The sequence below is a fragment of the Colobus angolensis genome, unplaced genomic scaffold, assembly GCF_000951035.1.
Source record: "Colobus angolensis palliatus isolate OR3802 unplaced genomic scaffold, Cang.pa_1.0 Scaffold16, whole genome shotgun sequence".
Classification (NCBI taxonomy): domain Eukaryota; kingdom Metazoa; phylum Chordata; class Mammalia; order Primates; family Cercopithecidae; genus Colobus; species Colobus angolensis.
The window spans coordinates 660,090-675,983 of record NW_012114710.1 but is presented as its reverse complement, the minus strand read 5'-3'; the positions used below and the strand labels follow the sequence as shown (position 1 = coordinate 675,983).

Genomic DNA, 15,894 nt, shown 5'->3' with positions numbered 1-15,894 from the left:
AAATTCCCTGTTTTAACCAAATCACTTCCATTTCTCTATAAAAGTTTCAGGAAGGGTCTGCTTGATCTGATACCAGTGAAACAGACTCCTGGCTGCTTGGGGGCAGGGACTGAGGTCTTAAAATAATTGCTTTGAGAGGTCTTGGGAGAGATCTTGTGTGAATTGTCATGGGATTCCCAGTGGAGAGGCAGCCATCTGCAGAGCTTTGTGCCTGAAGAAATACCTCCCCTTTAAATCCTGTTCGTTTCTCCTGTGTCCATTCCCTCAAGTAGACTAGCCCAGGATGGGCCCACAGGAGCACTCATATGTACTTGCTGAATTGAACTAATTTGAATATTATTGCTTCAGCCAGCTTATCACTTTATAATTTGTTTGTAATCTTATCTGAATTTCTGGGACTTCTTGCTGAAAAGTCTGCTCCTTCTTACTTCAGTGTTAGAAGACCCTTCCCTCTCCATACTTTGCTATGCTCAGCCTTGGACTTATAGGAGGCAGGAGTTCTGGGTGTTCCTTGGCCACTCAGATCCCCTGGCTACTGAGTGTGCACCAAGATGATCCCGCCAGGCTCTCAGGGCACTTCTCAGTCTGGATTGTGACAGCCTTGGGGTCATGAATTGAACTGTCTTTGTTAATTTTTTGGTACGGGATGGGGAGAGGCAGGCATAACACTCCCGTCTGCCCATCCAGGGATGGAACAATATTTATTTAGTAAATGATTGTTAATATTTGGTTAGATGTGAAATCCTGAGGAAGTAATTTCAAGAACACAAACCAACACCCAACCCTCAGGCTCCCTAAATCTAGTCTGTCACCACCCCCAGCCCTCACTATATATCAGAATGCCAAAGACTGAATTCTTTACCTTCCTTCATTCTCTTCCTCTCAGTTTTGCTCCCCAAGCTCTCTTTAAGCCCCTTTATGTCACTACACAGCCCGGGCATCCACTCCCAGTACTATTTCTACCTGACTCCTCCCTCTTCTTTCTTCCAGTCCTAGGTTGTTTGTTCATACCTGTCATATCTCCATGTATAACAGCTATTAGGGAATTCCTCTTCAACCCCAGCCCTGTCTGCCTTTGAGGACTATCTGCTCATCTCTCCGCCATGACCTCCGGCCTTGGGTCCTCCTGCTTCATGTGTCAGGAACAATGGTGGTGGTATCAACAGTAAAAATTGCTTTGAAGAGAGTCTTCAAGGTGGCTTTGGAGTATTGTGAGGATGTGCTGGATGCTTGGTCAAAGGACAAGAGAACTTCAAAATGGAGACTTCTAGGAATCACCTGTGGAAGGGAATAGAAAAACACAACAGCAGATCACAGATTGCTCTTTGCCAAGGTTTTAGCTTCCATGACCCCCTATAAAAAAAATCAAACCCTGATCCTCCAAGGTTGGCAGTGAAAGAAAAGAGCCTTTATGTGAATAAGGTGCCTGGATCTCATGGCCCCAACTCTTGGGGGAGTAGCTACCTCTTTAATCTTCCTGCCCAAACCCTGCCCATAATTCTTCTCTTTGTGTCCAGTCCATCCAGTGAAATCATGTTGGAGAACAGATACCTTTTAACTAGAACACTGGGATCCCCTGCTGTGTCACCCCAGCATTTCTGTCCATGTTTTGCCACTCAAAGCCCTTACCACCAAGATCAAAAATAGCTGTAACTGGTTTATCATCCTCAGATTGTATCTGTGTCATTCATCCTCTTATTCTGGATCATAGCTCAGTGACTGCCACAGGATAGATGCCCAATAATTGTTTGTTGAATGAATGAATAGATCAACTTTGCTTAAGGCTCCAGGATATCAGCAGAGAAAGCAGACCCAAAGAGCTACTTGTAAGTAATCTGGCTTCCAAAATGTAAAGTACTCATCTTGAGCTTGCGTTCCTCTCCAGGGCCTCCCTGCCTACCTCCCGGCATATCTCCACATCAATCCCTTCCCAGCTGGTAGTATTCCAGCATAGCCAGACTTCTCAAGACAGACTGATGGAGTGAGAGAAAATTAGGAGATCCTTCCCATGGTAGTCTAAGGTCCATTCTCCAAGATTCCAAATTCCAAATATCAAATACTATAACTACCTTGGGTGACAAATTCTGGGAATGTCTACCTCATTGTGGTCTTACTCTAGGTCAGAAAGAAAAACAGCTTTCATCTCCCTTGCCAACTTTCATCAGTTTTTCCCTGAAATATTCTATTAAGAATTAGGTGATCAATTAACAGAGTCTGCCATGGATGTGGGAGGGAGAAAAGATAGCATTTATGGAGTGTATTTCCTGTGGTCTCAGCAGAACAATCTGTCTTTATACAACAAAAGCGATCAATATCCACACTTAGAGGGATTATTTTGTACTTATCCTTTAAGGTTTCAGACGTCTTTTGACAGTCTCCACACCTTCTACTTGGCTATGGAGACTTGAAGAGGGGGAAATTTTAATAATTTGTATCAGTTCTGTGGTAATTTCTTTTTTTTCCAAATACAACTGAAGCTGAAGGAAACAACTACAACAGGATGGTATTACTTAAGCCCAATTCAACAATTATTATTTTTTAAATTTTATAATTTTATTAAGTGTCTTCAGTGGAATGCTGTGCTCTTTGTTAAGCATCATCCCCAAGCTTGGCAATGGTGCATGGATAAACCAGGAACAGCTCGGAAGCTCCCTCTCTGCCCTGCGCCACCAGGGTCTAAGACACATCTTCCAATGGGCCCCCAATGGGGTCAGGCTCAGCATCTCCACCAGGACTCTTTCTATTAGAGCTCCTGGTGGGAAACCAAGAAGGGCAGCTGACCACTAGGTTACTTCCTTTTCAAGAAATCCCTCAGACCACCACTAGGGTAGTGGCTGATGGCAGCTGGGGAAGGCCTGAGTGGGTTTCAGTTGGTTCTGTGTTTGAACCAACATAGGAGTGCTCAGCACCAGGAGACAGAGGGCAATCTGACCCACTTTTCCTCACCAGTGCTGACCCTGGCTGCAGATTGGGAGGGGAAACACCAAATGCCACAAGGAGCTGAAACAAAAGGTGGGGGGATAGTAGGCAGAGTGGAGGGAGAGAGTCATTGACAGGAATGAGATGGGAGAGGTGGCAGAGACAGCATTTGGGTGTTGAAATTACCCTGTGAATTCTTTCTGGTACTTTCCCGTAACTCTGAGACTGAACGTGTGCATGTGACATGTCTAAAACTGTGACTTGTTTAAAGCAGTTGTTTGAAAACCGTCAGAACCAGCAGCTGATAGAAACAGGCTTCTAACTTAAATATCTAAAGGGAAGATTTCTTCCTAACTTCAAGAATGTGACCAGCTCATCAAAAGCAAGCAAGCAAGCATCAATGCATCACCTTGCTCAGCGTGTCTTAGTTCAGCTTCCTACACTATCTTCAGCTGTTTTTCAGATTGAAGAGTACTTAGTCTTTCTTAGGAGACAGCATAGCTTATTTGCAGGTAAAGGACAACACCCTGTTTGATAGCAAAAGATTGAATATCTAGAAAGTGTTTATTTTCCTACTGTTTAAAATTTTTTTTCCAGAAGATAAACAGATACAAATCTCCATGGATGATTTGAGAAGTGCACAGGTGATAAATGGGGAAGAGAAAACCCATTCTGCCTCCTCAGTCATCCACTGATGTCTGAGAAAGAATAATATTGCTTTTTTCCCCTCTCTCTTGACCTTCCTGTGCAATAAATAATGATGACAATAGCAGCATATAATATTTACGGGGGCCATGTAATTTACTCTCCAGACTGGGACTCTTTGAGAGTGAAAGGGAGTGCTAATACTCATTACTCCAGGACAGTAGACTTGATTGGAGACATATGGTTATCCTAATAATGGTGGAAATTTACCATGGATTCTGGAGTCAGGCCCAGATTTCAATCCCAGCTTCCCACATATTTACCCACCATGTAATTAAGACATGCTACTTCACCTCCAAGACCCCTATTTCATTCATTATAAAGATGTGTGGTCTGTCCTTCAAGTTTATAATATCTTGCAAGATTGTTTTGAGGATTAAATGAGATAGTTATGTAAAATCACCCAGCACAGCACAAGGCTGGCATTCCAAATATGTTCATATTCTTTGCTTTATAGTAATATGCCACAATTAGTGAATCAGTTTGTTTATCCATTTCTTCAAGTACCCAAGAGTGAATTGTCAGGCATTTATCGAGTAAGATCAGTGGTTCTCAGTGGAAGCAGTATGACTCCATGGGAATGCTTTGGAAAATTGTGGAGGTGTATGTGGTTGTCACAGTGATTTGTGTATGTGGGGAGGGTACTACTGGCATTTAGCAAGGGTGCTGGGGTCGCTAGACATCCTGCAACATCCGGAAAAGTTTTGCACAATGAAGGATTCTCCCTCATCCCTCAGGGCCTACTAGTGCCCCATTTGATATTCCTGGAGGCAAAAAAAAAAAAAAAAATCTTTATAATTATCTGAGCCTAGAGCCCAATTTGATTTTACATATAAATACAAAACATTTGTTGCAGAGTTCTAATATGCACCAGATTTTCCTGCAACGTGTCAGCTGTATAAATTAAAGGAAGATTGTGCTTTGTTCAGAATTTTACTAAGTGTTTTTCACTATTTCAGGAACTCTCATTACTAGTAAAAACAAACAAACAAACAAAAAACACTATTGGATAGTAATAGTAAAATAGGGAAGGATATGTTAGTCACTAACACAACACGCCACTCTTAAACTGCACTTAAGGCCTTCACATTCACATCATTCTCCTTATGAGTGAAAGCATTTGACTCATGTCTTCTAGTGTGACCATCCTAAGGGTTTACATAATGAAAATCATATTGTTTTATTGTAAATTCTTTTATTTCTCTTTTATAACAAGGCATTATATTTGTGGCAGAAACTGCTAGATGCTCACCAAAGTCCACGTTCCACTCTCTCTCCTGGTTTCCCAACTAGACTCTATTTCCCATCCACCCTTGCAGACAGGTGTGGTCATGTGCTTGAGTCTCAGCCAATGGCCCCTGAGCAGAAGTGATACATGCCACTTTCAGGCCTGGCCCACGAAAACCTCCCAGGTGCACGCCTCCATATCTGTTTCAACTCCCTGCCCATTACTTATCTGCTCAGTCCTACCATGAGAGCTGGAAATAAACTTTTATTGTGTTTAAGTTATTAAATATATTAGGGTACATTTGTTTTAGCAATGAGGGGAACCCAACTAATACAATATGGGCTTTTTAAAAAACGTATCTGTGAATTTAATTTTAAGATCGTAAAAAGGACATCATAAAATACTAGTTATAAAAGGGGTGGTAAGTCTGATGGTGTTGAGAACTGCTGGCCTAGACTATGGAAGGTGTTGTAAGGACTAGACAGAAGACAAATGTGTGGTCTGTCCTTCAAGTTTTTAGTATCACATGGACAACTACACAGGCACACACACACATGCAGAGTTCATTAGTTCAAGGCTGTGTATGATAAGAAACAAGTGAGTTGTGTAGACTGGATGGACTCCAAACTTTTCATTTTGCAACCCCATTAGTTAAAAACATGTTGTGCAAGCACTTTCAATACATATTTCATAGAATTCAAGACACTATCAGTTGTACATTACATCATCACATATAGCATGAAGAAAGAAAAATATCCCTGCCAATCAAATTGTGACATAGGCTTTTGTATGTAGATTGTAAAATGTATTCCAATATGAGAGATGTTAAAATGTGAAACAATGTGTGTCTCAGAACTGATAAAAAATGATCAATGATCATATGCTTCTAAATGAATATATTATGTCCTCTTAAAAGCATACACAAAAATGGGAGTTTTAAAAGGTTGATGTTTTATAAGCAAAAGTTCAATACCTTCCTGTTGCACCCCAAAGGATCACTGCAGACACCCCACCCTGGAGGCCACTGGCATAGACAGAGGTCCCGTGTGGGCCCAGAAGAGTGAGGGGCTCTTAGCTGAGTCTGTGTGGCTCTGGGGAAGTGGATAAGCATTCCAGAAGAATCCAGTATTCCAAAATTATCCAGCTTCTGGAATACCAGAAGAATCCACCTCCAGCTTTCACACTGTATTTCTTTAGTGCCTTCCTCTCAGCAACCTGTCCTCTCACAAGAAAAAGATGTTGGTTACCTCTGTTGGGGGTAATTGCATTTTAATTGGAGTCTTCAGTCCTTTAACTGAAAGAGATTAATCTTCAAAGGAGACATTGTGACTATCAGTCAGGGAGCTATCTTGAGCCAGGCACTTGTGACTTCTGTTACAGACACTGCACGTCTGACTTGCAAGATCGGCCTTAAGTGGCACCCACCCAAATCTTGTGTTGCTCTTTGTCTATGCTGACATTAAATACAGTGCCCAGCTGTCATCTGCTTACACTGTTTAAATTAGCTCCATTTACATGCCGTTATTTCCCTAAGTTGTTTATCTTTCTCCCAGAGAGTAGCTTCCTCGCCTGGCTACCCTACTTATGTCATTCCCCCTAACACTGAGGCTGAGAACCACAGTCACTTCTGGTCCCTTGGCTTCACTGTCCCCTAACATCACTCAGATGGTTTTCCTGTTTCTGTGTTTGGGCACTTCTGAAATGCTCATCCACTTCCTCAAAGCCACACAGACAGCTAAGAGCTCCTCACTCTTCTGGACCCACACGAGACCTCTGTCTATGCCAGTGGCCTCCAGAGTCGGTTGTCTGTAGTGATCCTTTGGGGTGCAACAGGAAGGTGTTGAACTTTTGCTTATAAAATCTCAATCTTTTAAAACTCCTATTTTTGTGTATGCTTTTAAAAGGACATAATATATTCGTTTAGAAGTATATGATCATTTTTTATCAGTTCTGAGACACACATTGTTTTGCATTTTAACATCTCTCATATTGAGATGCATTTTACAATCAATACCTACAGAAAGCCTGTGTCACAGTTTGGCAGGGATATTTTTCTTTCTTCATGCTATATAACGTAATGATGTAATGCACAATTGATAGTGTCTTGAATTCTATGAAACATGTATCGAAAGTGTTTGCACAACATGTTTTTAACTAATAGGGTTGCAAAATGAAAAGTCTGGAGTCCATCCAGTCTACGCAACTCACTTGTTTCTTACCACACACAGCCTTGAATTAATGAGCTCTGCGTGTATGTGCCTGTGTAGTTGTGCGTGTGATTTTATAAACTAGAAGGACAGACCATGCATTATTCTTTTGTCTAGTCCTTACAGCACCTTCTGTAGTGCTGTAAGGACTACAAGCACCTTCCATAGCACCTTCCATCTGGGAACCCCAAGAGGAGAAAAGACTGGGCAATCAGGAGTGGTAGGCAGGCAATGGGACTGCTAACGTGGCCTTTAGGTTCGTAACCTGCATAAAGAGTCTGGAATTGAATTATCCACTGAATTCTCTCCCTCCTTTCTTTTTCCATCTCTCTCTCTATTTCCTTCTCTCTCTCTCTCTCACACACACACTCTCATTCTCTCCCTCTAAAAATATCTATATACATACATACACATATGTGAGTGTAGGTGTGTGTTTTCTCACAAGGTGATTTTTAGCAAGAGAAAAGTTCTAAAAAACTCAGAAATAACCATTTTTAGTATTTCCTAAGATTAAAAGTAAGGAAAGAAATTTAAGGGGAAAAGACCAAGAGATTTGAATAGATAATTTTAAAAATCTGTAAAAAAGGGAAAACGTCACCAAAATTAAGATTAAAAGGCAAACTGAAAAAAAGTTTGCAGCGAATGCAAAAAAGAGCTGCTATCTTTTCTTTATAAAGAGCTGAAGTAATTCAATAAGAAAAATGCAAAGAACCCTAAACACAGACATGCAAGGATATTTACAGACAATTCATAAAAGAGGCACCGTAACTAGTCAATGATCACAAAGCCCATGGGGAAAGGGGCCATGTGTATGTGTCCACCATCAGAGACCTAATACCTGGGTCAGTGCCTGGTTCACCTGTTAAGTAAATACAGTTATGTACTTATAATGGAAATGTTTTCTTTGGGCAATTTTGTCATTGTGCGAACATTATAGGGTGTGCATATACAAACCTAGATGGTATTGCCTACTCCACACCTAGGCTATATGGTATGGTTTTATCACTCTTAGGCCACAAACCTGTACAGCATGTTACTCTACCAAATACTGTAGGCAATTATGACACAATGGTATTTGTGTATCCGAACATATTCAAACAGAAAACAGTAAAAATACAATATAAAATGTTAAAAATGGCACACCCTGTCCTGTTTAGGTCGCTTACCATAAATGGAGCTTGCAGGACTGGCAGTTACTCAGGGTGAGTCAATGAGTGAGTGGTGAGTGAATGTGAAAGCTTAGGACACAACTGTACACCTTATGAACACTGTACACTTAGCACTACATTTATAGAGAATATTTTTCTGTCTTCAATACTAAATTTACCTTAGCTTACTGTAACATTTTTACTTTATAAACTTCTTAATTTTTTAATGTTTTATTTTGTAGATATTTGGCTTAAACACACATTGTACAGCTGTGCAAAAATATTTCTTTTTAATATCCTTATTCTATAAACTTTTTTCTACTTTCACAGTTTTTTATTTTTCACTTTTTAAACACTTTTGTTAAAAACTAAGACACAAACACACATACTAGCCTAGGCCTACACAATGTCAGGATCATCAGTATCACTGTCTTCTACTTCTCCAGTTTGTCCCACTGGAAGGACTGAAGGGGTAACAACAGGCATGGAGCTGTCATCTATGAAAACAATACCTTCTTTTGAAGCACCTCCTGAAGGACCTGCCTGGGGCTGTTCTTGAGGAGGTGTCGCTCTTTTCAGAAAAGAAAAGAATACTTGATTTATTTCTTTGTTTCATCATATATTTGCTTGTGAGTAGATAATGCATCATGAACACTCCTCTCTACTAATGAAAACCTTGCAGTGTTAGGGTCCATGGTTTCAAACTTTCCGAGTTGCTGAGGTCTATAAAGGCTTCTGCCAAACCCTTGACAGTGAATTTTCTCAGGGTTTTGTCTTTTTCTTCTGCAGTTTCCTCTTCGTCTATCAATTGAGCTATGCACCTATTATAAAACAGATCCAGAAATTCCATTTATGAGGAATAAGAGAATACTCCTAAATATGGAAAAATATATTTATACATGAAGATGCTCCTTGTAAGGTTATTTTAAAACCAGCATTCCCATAATAGAATAGTTAGCTGCTAAAGAAAAACATACCACATGTGCTTAGTAGATATTTATAAAGAAGATGTAATAACGTGGGAAAATGTTTATGACTGCCATCCTCATAGACTTTCTATTCATATAGAATAAGATTGAAGAAAAATCACCAAAAATGTTAAAAATTGGTTTTGTTGGGTAGTGCGAATATAAGCAATTTCTTCTCCTTCTTTCTACAGCTTAAAGTTTTCCGAATATTTAAAAATAAATGTATATCAATTTTTATAAAGAAAAACAATGCTGTTCTTTCAATTACTCAAGTTTTAAAATTAATAACAAATAGGTTATTTTATTATCTCATTGGTAAGATTTTTCTTAATCCCGGAAACAGATCTTTCCCTAGTTGCTCCGAAATCCAGGTGGTAGACAATCTTTACATTTTATATTTTTTGCTACTTTTGTTTATATACATGCAGAAAAGGCAAAAGGCAAATTTTAAGGAAAAAAGTTTGTGAGTTCATCTCATTTAAGAGCACAATAGGCGACCTATTGATTTTTAAAATAGAGAGGCTCTGACCTTGTCCAAGGCCTTCCCGCTCTTTGGAGCCCATTGTCCTTCTCTGATCCATTAGAGATTGAGTCTGGTGATCCCTAAGGCCCTCTTCCAGATCTTCTACTCTGTAATTCCGTGTTGAAATGGAGTAAGATGTTCACAATTTGGTATGTTAGAAGTGTAATTCAACCAGGCATTGGAAAACACTTATCTCATTAATCTTTGTGAACAGGTATCTATGGAAACAACTTACATTTGTATTCAAGGGAGATAATCATTTACGAATTTATCCTTATACAATCATCACAAAGGTAAGTTGTGCCCAGGATAGCTTCTTGCAGTATGTTCAACAGGACGCAGTTTTACACCATTTTTAGTAGAATCAAGTAGAAATCACTCTGACAAACCGAGATACCACCAGAGATTCAGAAACTGGAGAGTCTAGCTTGAAAATACATCATAGGGATCATGAGAGTCACGGTGCTCACTAGACACAATTTTAGAAAAGTTGAGAAAAAGACGCTGAAATGATGGAAAACCCAAGTAATCATGGAAAGCAGAAGAAAATAGATTAGATACAGAGAGCATCATTTTTCATTCAACCTGGGTCAGTTTTATCCAATAATTCTGGAATGACCACCTTGTTACCTAACTAGCTGCTCCTCCTCTCTGGGCTAAGCTTCTACACATAGACAATTAGGGCCCTTGACCAGATAGCATCTAAAATCCCTGCAAGTTCTGATAATATGATTGGGCTAGTGTTTGTTTTTGCTATCATTTGATGTCCTTCAGCACTGATTTATAAAAACAAAATAGAAAACTCAGGTTACATGCAAAGAGACACTTCCATGTCTTGATAATGTCTGATAAGCAGAACTGGTGTCTTCTAGCTCACCGTTCTTTACTTCTCTCTAGCTTTATTGTTCAGACCTCTCTGGCTGCCTGCAACAGAAGCTCAGCATGACCTGGCTCAAATCAAAAGGAGAAGCCTTGGTTCCTATAACCAAGTTGCTGGAAGGGCATAGGTTTAGGTGACCAAAAGACAATGGACGCAGGGTCTCGAACACTGTCAGGACTCTCCGTGCTCTTTGGGTTTCAGGGTTCAAATCAGGTTCATCATGTTAGTGGAGTCATGGATATGGGCAGCTCTGGGCTCTCATTCCTTGGGAAGTTAGCATTCTGCCTTAAGCTCATCTTTTACAATTCACAGGTAAGGACACTGGTGGCACAGCTTAGGTCACAATCCCAACACCTGAGCCAATCATCATGCTCAGAGGTGAGAGATATGATGATTTGCCAACCTGGTCACATGTTCAGTCTTTTTAATCAAGAGGATTTGGGTCATACTGGAAGCAATAGAGACGTCCATACTGAGAGGGAAACAGAACAGCAGCTGTATTTGTTTTCTATTGCTGTGTCTCAAGTTGCCACAGACTTAGAGGCTTAAAACAATGCTCACCTATTAGTTCACAGTGCCATAGGTCAGAAGGCTGTGCATGGTGTGGCTGTGTTCTCTACTCAGGACCTCACAAGGCTAAAAAGCGTTGGCAAAGTTTTTTTTTTTTTTCTCATCGGGAGTTCAGGGTTATCTTCCAAGCTCATGTGGTCATGGCAGCATTCACTTCCTTGAGGTCGTAGGACTGAGGCCCTCATTTCTTTGTTGGCTATCAGCTAGGGTCTGCTCTGAGCTCCTAAAGGCCCCTAATATTCCTCTTCAAATCCAGCTGTGGAGAATCCCCCCCCACCCCCCAGTGTCAAATGTATCTCACACTTCGAATCTCTTTCATCAGCAGGAGCCCAGTCCTTTTTAAGGGCTTGGCTGATTAGATCAGCACCTGCCGCTCCCCAGATAATCTTCCCACCTTAAGGTCAGTTGATTTGGCACCTTAGCTACATCTGCAAAATCTCTTCATGGTACCCAGCTTAGAGTTTGATTAAATAACTGGGAGAATGTGTATACCAGGGAAGAAGAGAGTGGGAATGTTGGAGATCATCTTAGAATTCTGCCTAACTTGCCATATGAACTTAGGAAGTTTGAATCTGAGTTTGATCTTTTGAGATATGTCTCAAAAACATCCAAAGACTAAATCTACCTAAATCTTGAGCAACTAATTCACTTATTAAACTGGTTGCTTGACTCATGTAATCAATATAATGTAATCAAATACATTTTTAAAAGTCATATGATTGTCTTAACTTTAGGAAGATAGAATATGAATTTAAAATAGACCTTACTTAGGTAAAAGCACGTTTTAAGCATTTTCTCCATGTTCCTTTTCAAATGAGGAGTTGTTTGATTCCATAAACTCAATTAGGCCCTTCTGTTATACATCCTCATGGAACTCTGTTCTGTGACTCTTGAGACACTCCTAATTACTTACTCAACACTATTACCACTATCCCGTATCCTGACAATGCAGAAGCTGCATTTCCTGTTCCATGCAGCATGCCTAGTACATGGCATAGAGGCTGGCACATAAAATAAATATTCGCAGAATAAAAGAGGACAAATGCCAGGCCACACTTTTGTCATTTATGTACTCCCTATGCTTAGGGCAGTACCAGCACATAGTAGATGTTCAATTGAAGTGGAAGGAAGTCATGGAAGGAGGGAAGAAGAGAGGAAGGCAGAACACAGTGCTAGGCCCCTTTAAAAGAAAGCAGCTAACTCTGCTTCCTGCTGTGTTGACTCGATTGACCTGTACAAACAGTTCTTAGCATTTTACTTCCAAGAACAATCGTATAAGGTGATTTAATTATTTCCCAATGGTTGCTGGGACTCTTGAAGCCCATGCAGGACAATGGGCAAAAGGGTCCCCACACCAAAATTGGCATTGGGTATACCCAGAGGGTGTTTATCTGGCTGGGCTCCATGACACTGGTCACCCGAGGCTATTCTCTTTGTTTGTTTTATCTTGAAAACATTCACATGCCCACTTCAGGTCTCTGTACAGGCAAAATGTGTCTGGAGTCAACTGCTTAGCAGAGCAAATACACTCATCCCCAGGCCTGTATTAGACTTTAACTGCAGACAGGCCGAACTCACAGAACCTGTACTGCCTATACAAAAGGAGACCTTTTATCACGTCTGGGGGGAAGTCAATATCACTTATAATATGTTAACTATCTCACTAACCCTGGAGGTGATCTGGATATGGAGAAGGGCTCAAGTGATCAAATATCTCTGAAAAAAGACATAATCTGGGTCCAAAATGTCAGTAATAATGTACAAACAGACCATCTTCTTGGAAGGAAATTTGGGAAATACCTTCCAGGGAGGTTGTCCATGACATAGTGTTGGTCTTCCCTGCCAGCCCCTCCCCAGCTTCCTCCTTCCCCTATCCTGGCCTCACACACAACTACAACTCTCACTTCTCTTTTAACCTATAAGTGAAAGTCTGATGATAATCGCATACACATCCTCCTTCCTAAGTGCTGCATTATGTCCTGCCTATTTTTTTTTTTTTTGCTCTGATGCATCACTAGTTGCAGGACAAAGCTATTCACAGACCCTGGATCAAGTCCATGTGGGGAGACCATTGGGAAGAACATGATTTTTAAAGCTAGTTTTACCTCAACACTGCTCAATCCCAGACCACTCTTCCCCAGTCACTTGCTTATTGCTATGGGCTGAATGTCTATGTCCTCTGAAAAATCACATGTTGAGACCCTAACTCCCAGTGTAATAGTATCTAGAGGTAAAGCTTTTGGGAGTATTAGGTTTAGATGAGGTCGTGAGGGTGAGAATTCTCATGAGAGAAACAGTGCCCTTATAAGAAGAGGAAAATAGGCCGGGCACAGTGGTTCACGTCTGTAATCCCAGCACTTTGGGAAGCCGAGGTGGGCAGATTACCTGAGGTCAGGAGTTTGAGACCAGCCTGGCCAACATGGTGAAACCCTGTCTCTACTAAAAATACAAAAATTAGCTGGACTTAGAGGTGGGTGCCTGTAGTCCCAGCTACTGGAGAGGCTGAGGCAGGAGAATTGTTTGAATCGGGAGGCAGAGGTTGCAGTGAGCCAAGATCATGCCACTGCACTCCAGCCTGGGCAAGAGTGAGACTCCGTCTCAAAAAAATAAGTACGTAAAAAATAAAAAGAGGAAAATAGATCCCCTCTCTCTCTCTCCCTCTCATCAGTGCACTCACCCAGGAAAAAAACACATGAGGAAACAGCAAGACAGTGGCCACTTACAGGTACAAGCCAGGAAGAGGGTCCTCACCAGGAAATGTAATCCACTGGCACTTTGACCCTGGCCTTTCGGCCTCCAGAACTGTGAGAAATAAATTGTTATTTAAGCCATCTGGTCTGTGGTATTTTGTTACAGCAGCCTGAGCCGACGAAGACACTTATTGCAATTAATTATTTGTATGATGACAGATTCCCGCATTTCTATTACAGCTCTCTAAGAATTCATCTTATTTGGTTTCACCCCTCACGGTGCCTAACTACCGGTACTTATGTGTATAAATGGTTGCTAAATGTTTCTCAAACCTTCACTTTTGTCCTAAGGAGCTTGGTCTTGATCACTCATGCAGTGGGAGCTGCTGGGAGTTTCTGAACGTAAAGTGGTATTAGCTGTGTTTTCTCAAGAGCAAATGACTTACCTTTGGAGCCTCAGGTTTCTGGTAAGAGAAATTAGGTTGCACAAGGGTAGAAAGACAAGAAAGTTTTTTGAACGGCGTAACTCATTGCGTAAATGTAAAATATCCTTAAGAGCTCACATTTGCCCCTTGCATTCCTCAAAAGGGCAGAGCATCTGCTAAAAGACCAATCTGTGAAGCACTAACTTGACTTCTGCTTATTTAAGCTGGACTAACCTTGTGACTAATTCTCTCTGTGCTGTGGCTGCCTAAGCAGGGAAAATGTCCAAATGTGGAGAGTTTGAACTCCCTTATTATGGGGAAAATATCCCAGCATGCCTTTCCACTTTACTTCTAGGGCAAAGTGAGGAAGATTCCTTTCTAAATAGCAAAAATTCACTTTGCTATACAAGAACTACTGAGGGGATAAAACCTTGACTTCAAACTTGTCAAATATGTTTCGCAGCTCCAAAGGCTAAACACACACACAGACACACGCACACATAATCATGCCGATTGCCGCCATTTTATCCTTAGAATGACTTAGTTATAAAGACCACAATACACTAAACACTTCCTATAAAATGTCCTAGCCAGAGACTATGTGATAAAGATTTCCATATATGGGCGTGTGACTAAGGGCTGAGAGAAAATATGGCAGAGACTGCTGGCTACAAATCTTGGATAATTCCCTGAGAAGGAAAAGGAAAAAAAAAAATGAAGGATAACAAACCTGCCGCACGCAGGAAATGCCTGTCTAACATAACGGCGGAGCATATTCGTGTGGGAAAATGCACAGGCTCACAAGCACCGGCTTTCAGGGGAAAGATGTCTTTAAAATGCTCTCTCCCCATTTTTACACTTTCAGATTCCTAAGAGCTTCTGCGGGGACTTCTGAAAACGATGTTGGCCCTTTAGGCCAGGACTTTTTGAACAGCTTTTTTCAAGGGCTTAGCTCCATGTTCTTTGCAAACTGCTAAATCCTTCAACCTCTAAATTTTGTTTCAAAGTCAAAAATTTCTCTCCAGGCTTCTTGGTTTTCAGAAACCAGCACAGCATGTTTCATTTGTGAACAACTGGAAGAAAGCAATTTTACTGCCAAACTTTTTAAAAAATGGCAAGTTTCATTGGCTTTTAATTTTACATAAAGGTACACCCTGCCTGCCAGATGTGGGTAAGTGCAATAGAATTAAAGTTGTTTAATCCGCAGCATTGCACAGGTTTTCTAGTCTAAAAATATCTCACCAGGCTAAAACACTGGTCTGTATGAACATAATATAAATTAGAAGAGCTGAACGTAACAGTCCTTGGTTAGCTTAGAAATTCAGCGGCACAAGCACATTTGGGGTGTTATTTACTTGCAAGTCTACTGGTCCTCACTCCAAGTTCCTTTCTGCTGTCTTCAGCCCCTACACACAGTCAGGGACATTGATGTTGCGGGGTCAGGTGGGCCACCTAGATTACAGGACAGTCCTGCCTTTACCTGGGTGTGTGTTTTGGGGCAAGTCACTCACCTTCACTGAGCCTCAGGTCCTCACCTGAAAGGTAAGGATAACAGGAAGCCTCTCCGAAAGACGGGTCAAGTTGAAATAATATGACAAGTGTACACATTGATCACCGTGTCTGGCACTTCT

At 41.0% G+C, this 15,894-nt stretch overlaps 1 long non-coding RNA gene across 1 annotated transcript; it reads right to left on the bottom strand.

Moving 5' to 3' along the window:
- Positions 1-908: 908 nt before the first annotated feature.
- LOC105508191 lies at positions 909-14,548 on the bottom strand. The gene is made up of 3 exons (XR_001001218.1): positions 14,285-14,548; positions 13,872-13,950; positions 909-1,278 (listed from the first exon to the last, which is right to left on the bottom strand). It is a non-coding gene; the product is annotated as an uncharacterized LOC105508191 (long non-coding RNA).
- Positions 14,549-15,894: the final 1,346 nt, after the last annotated feature.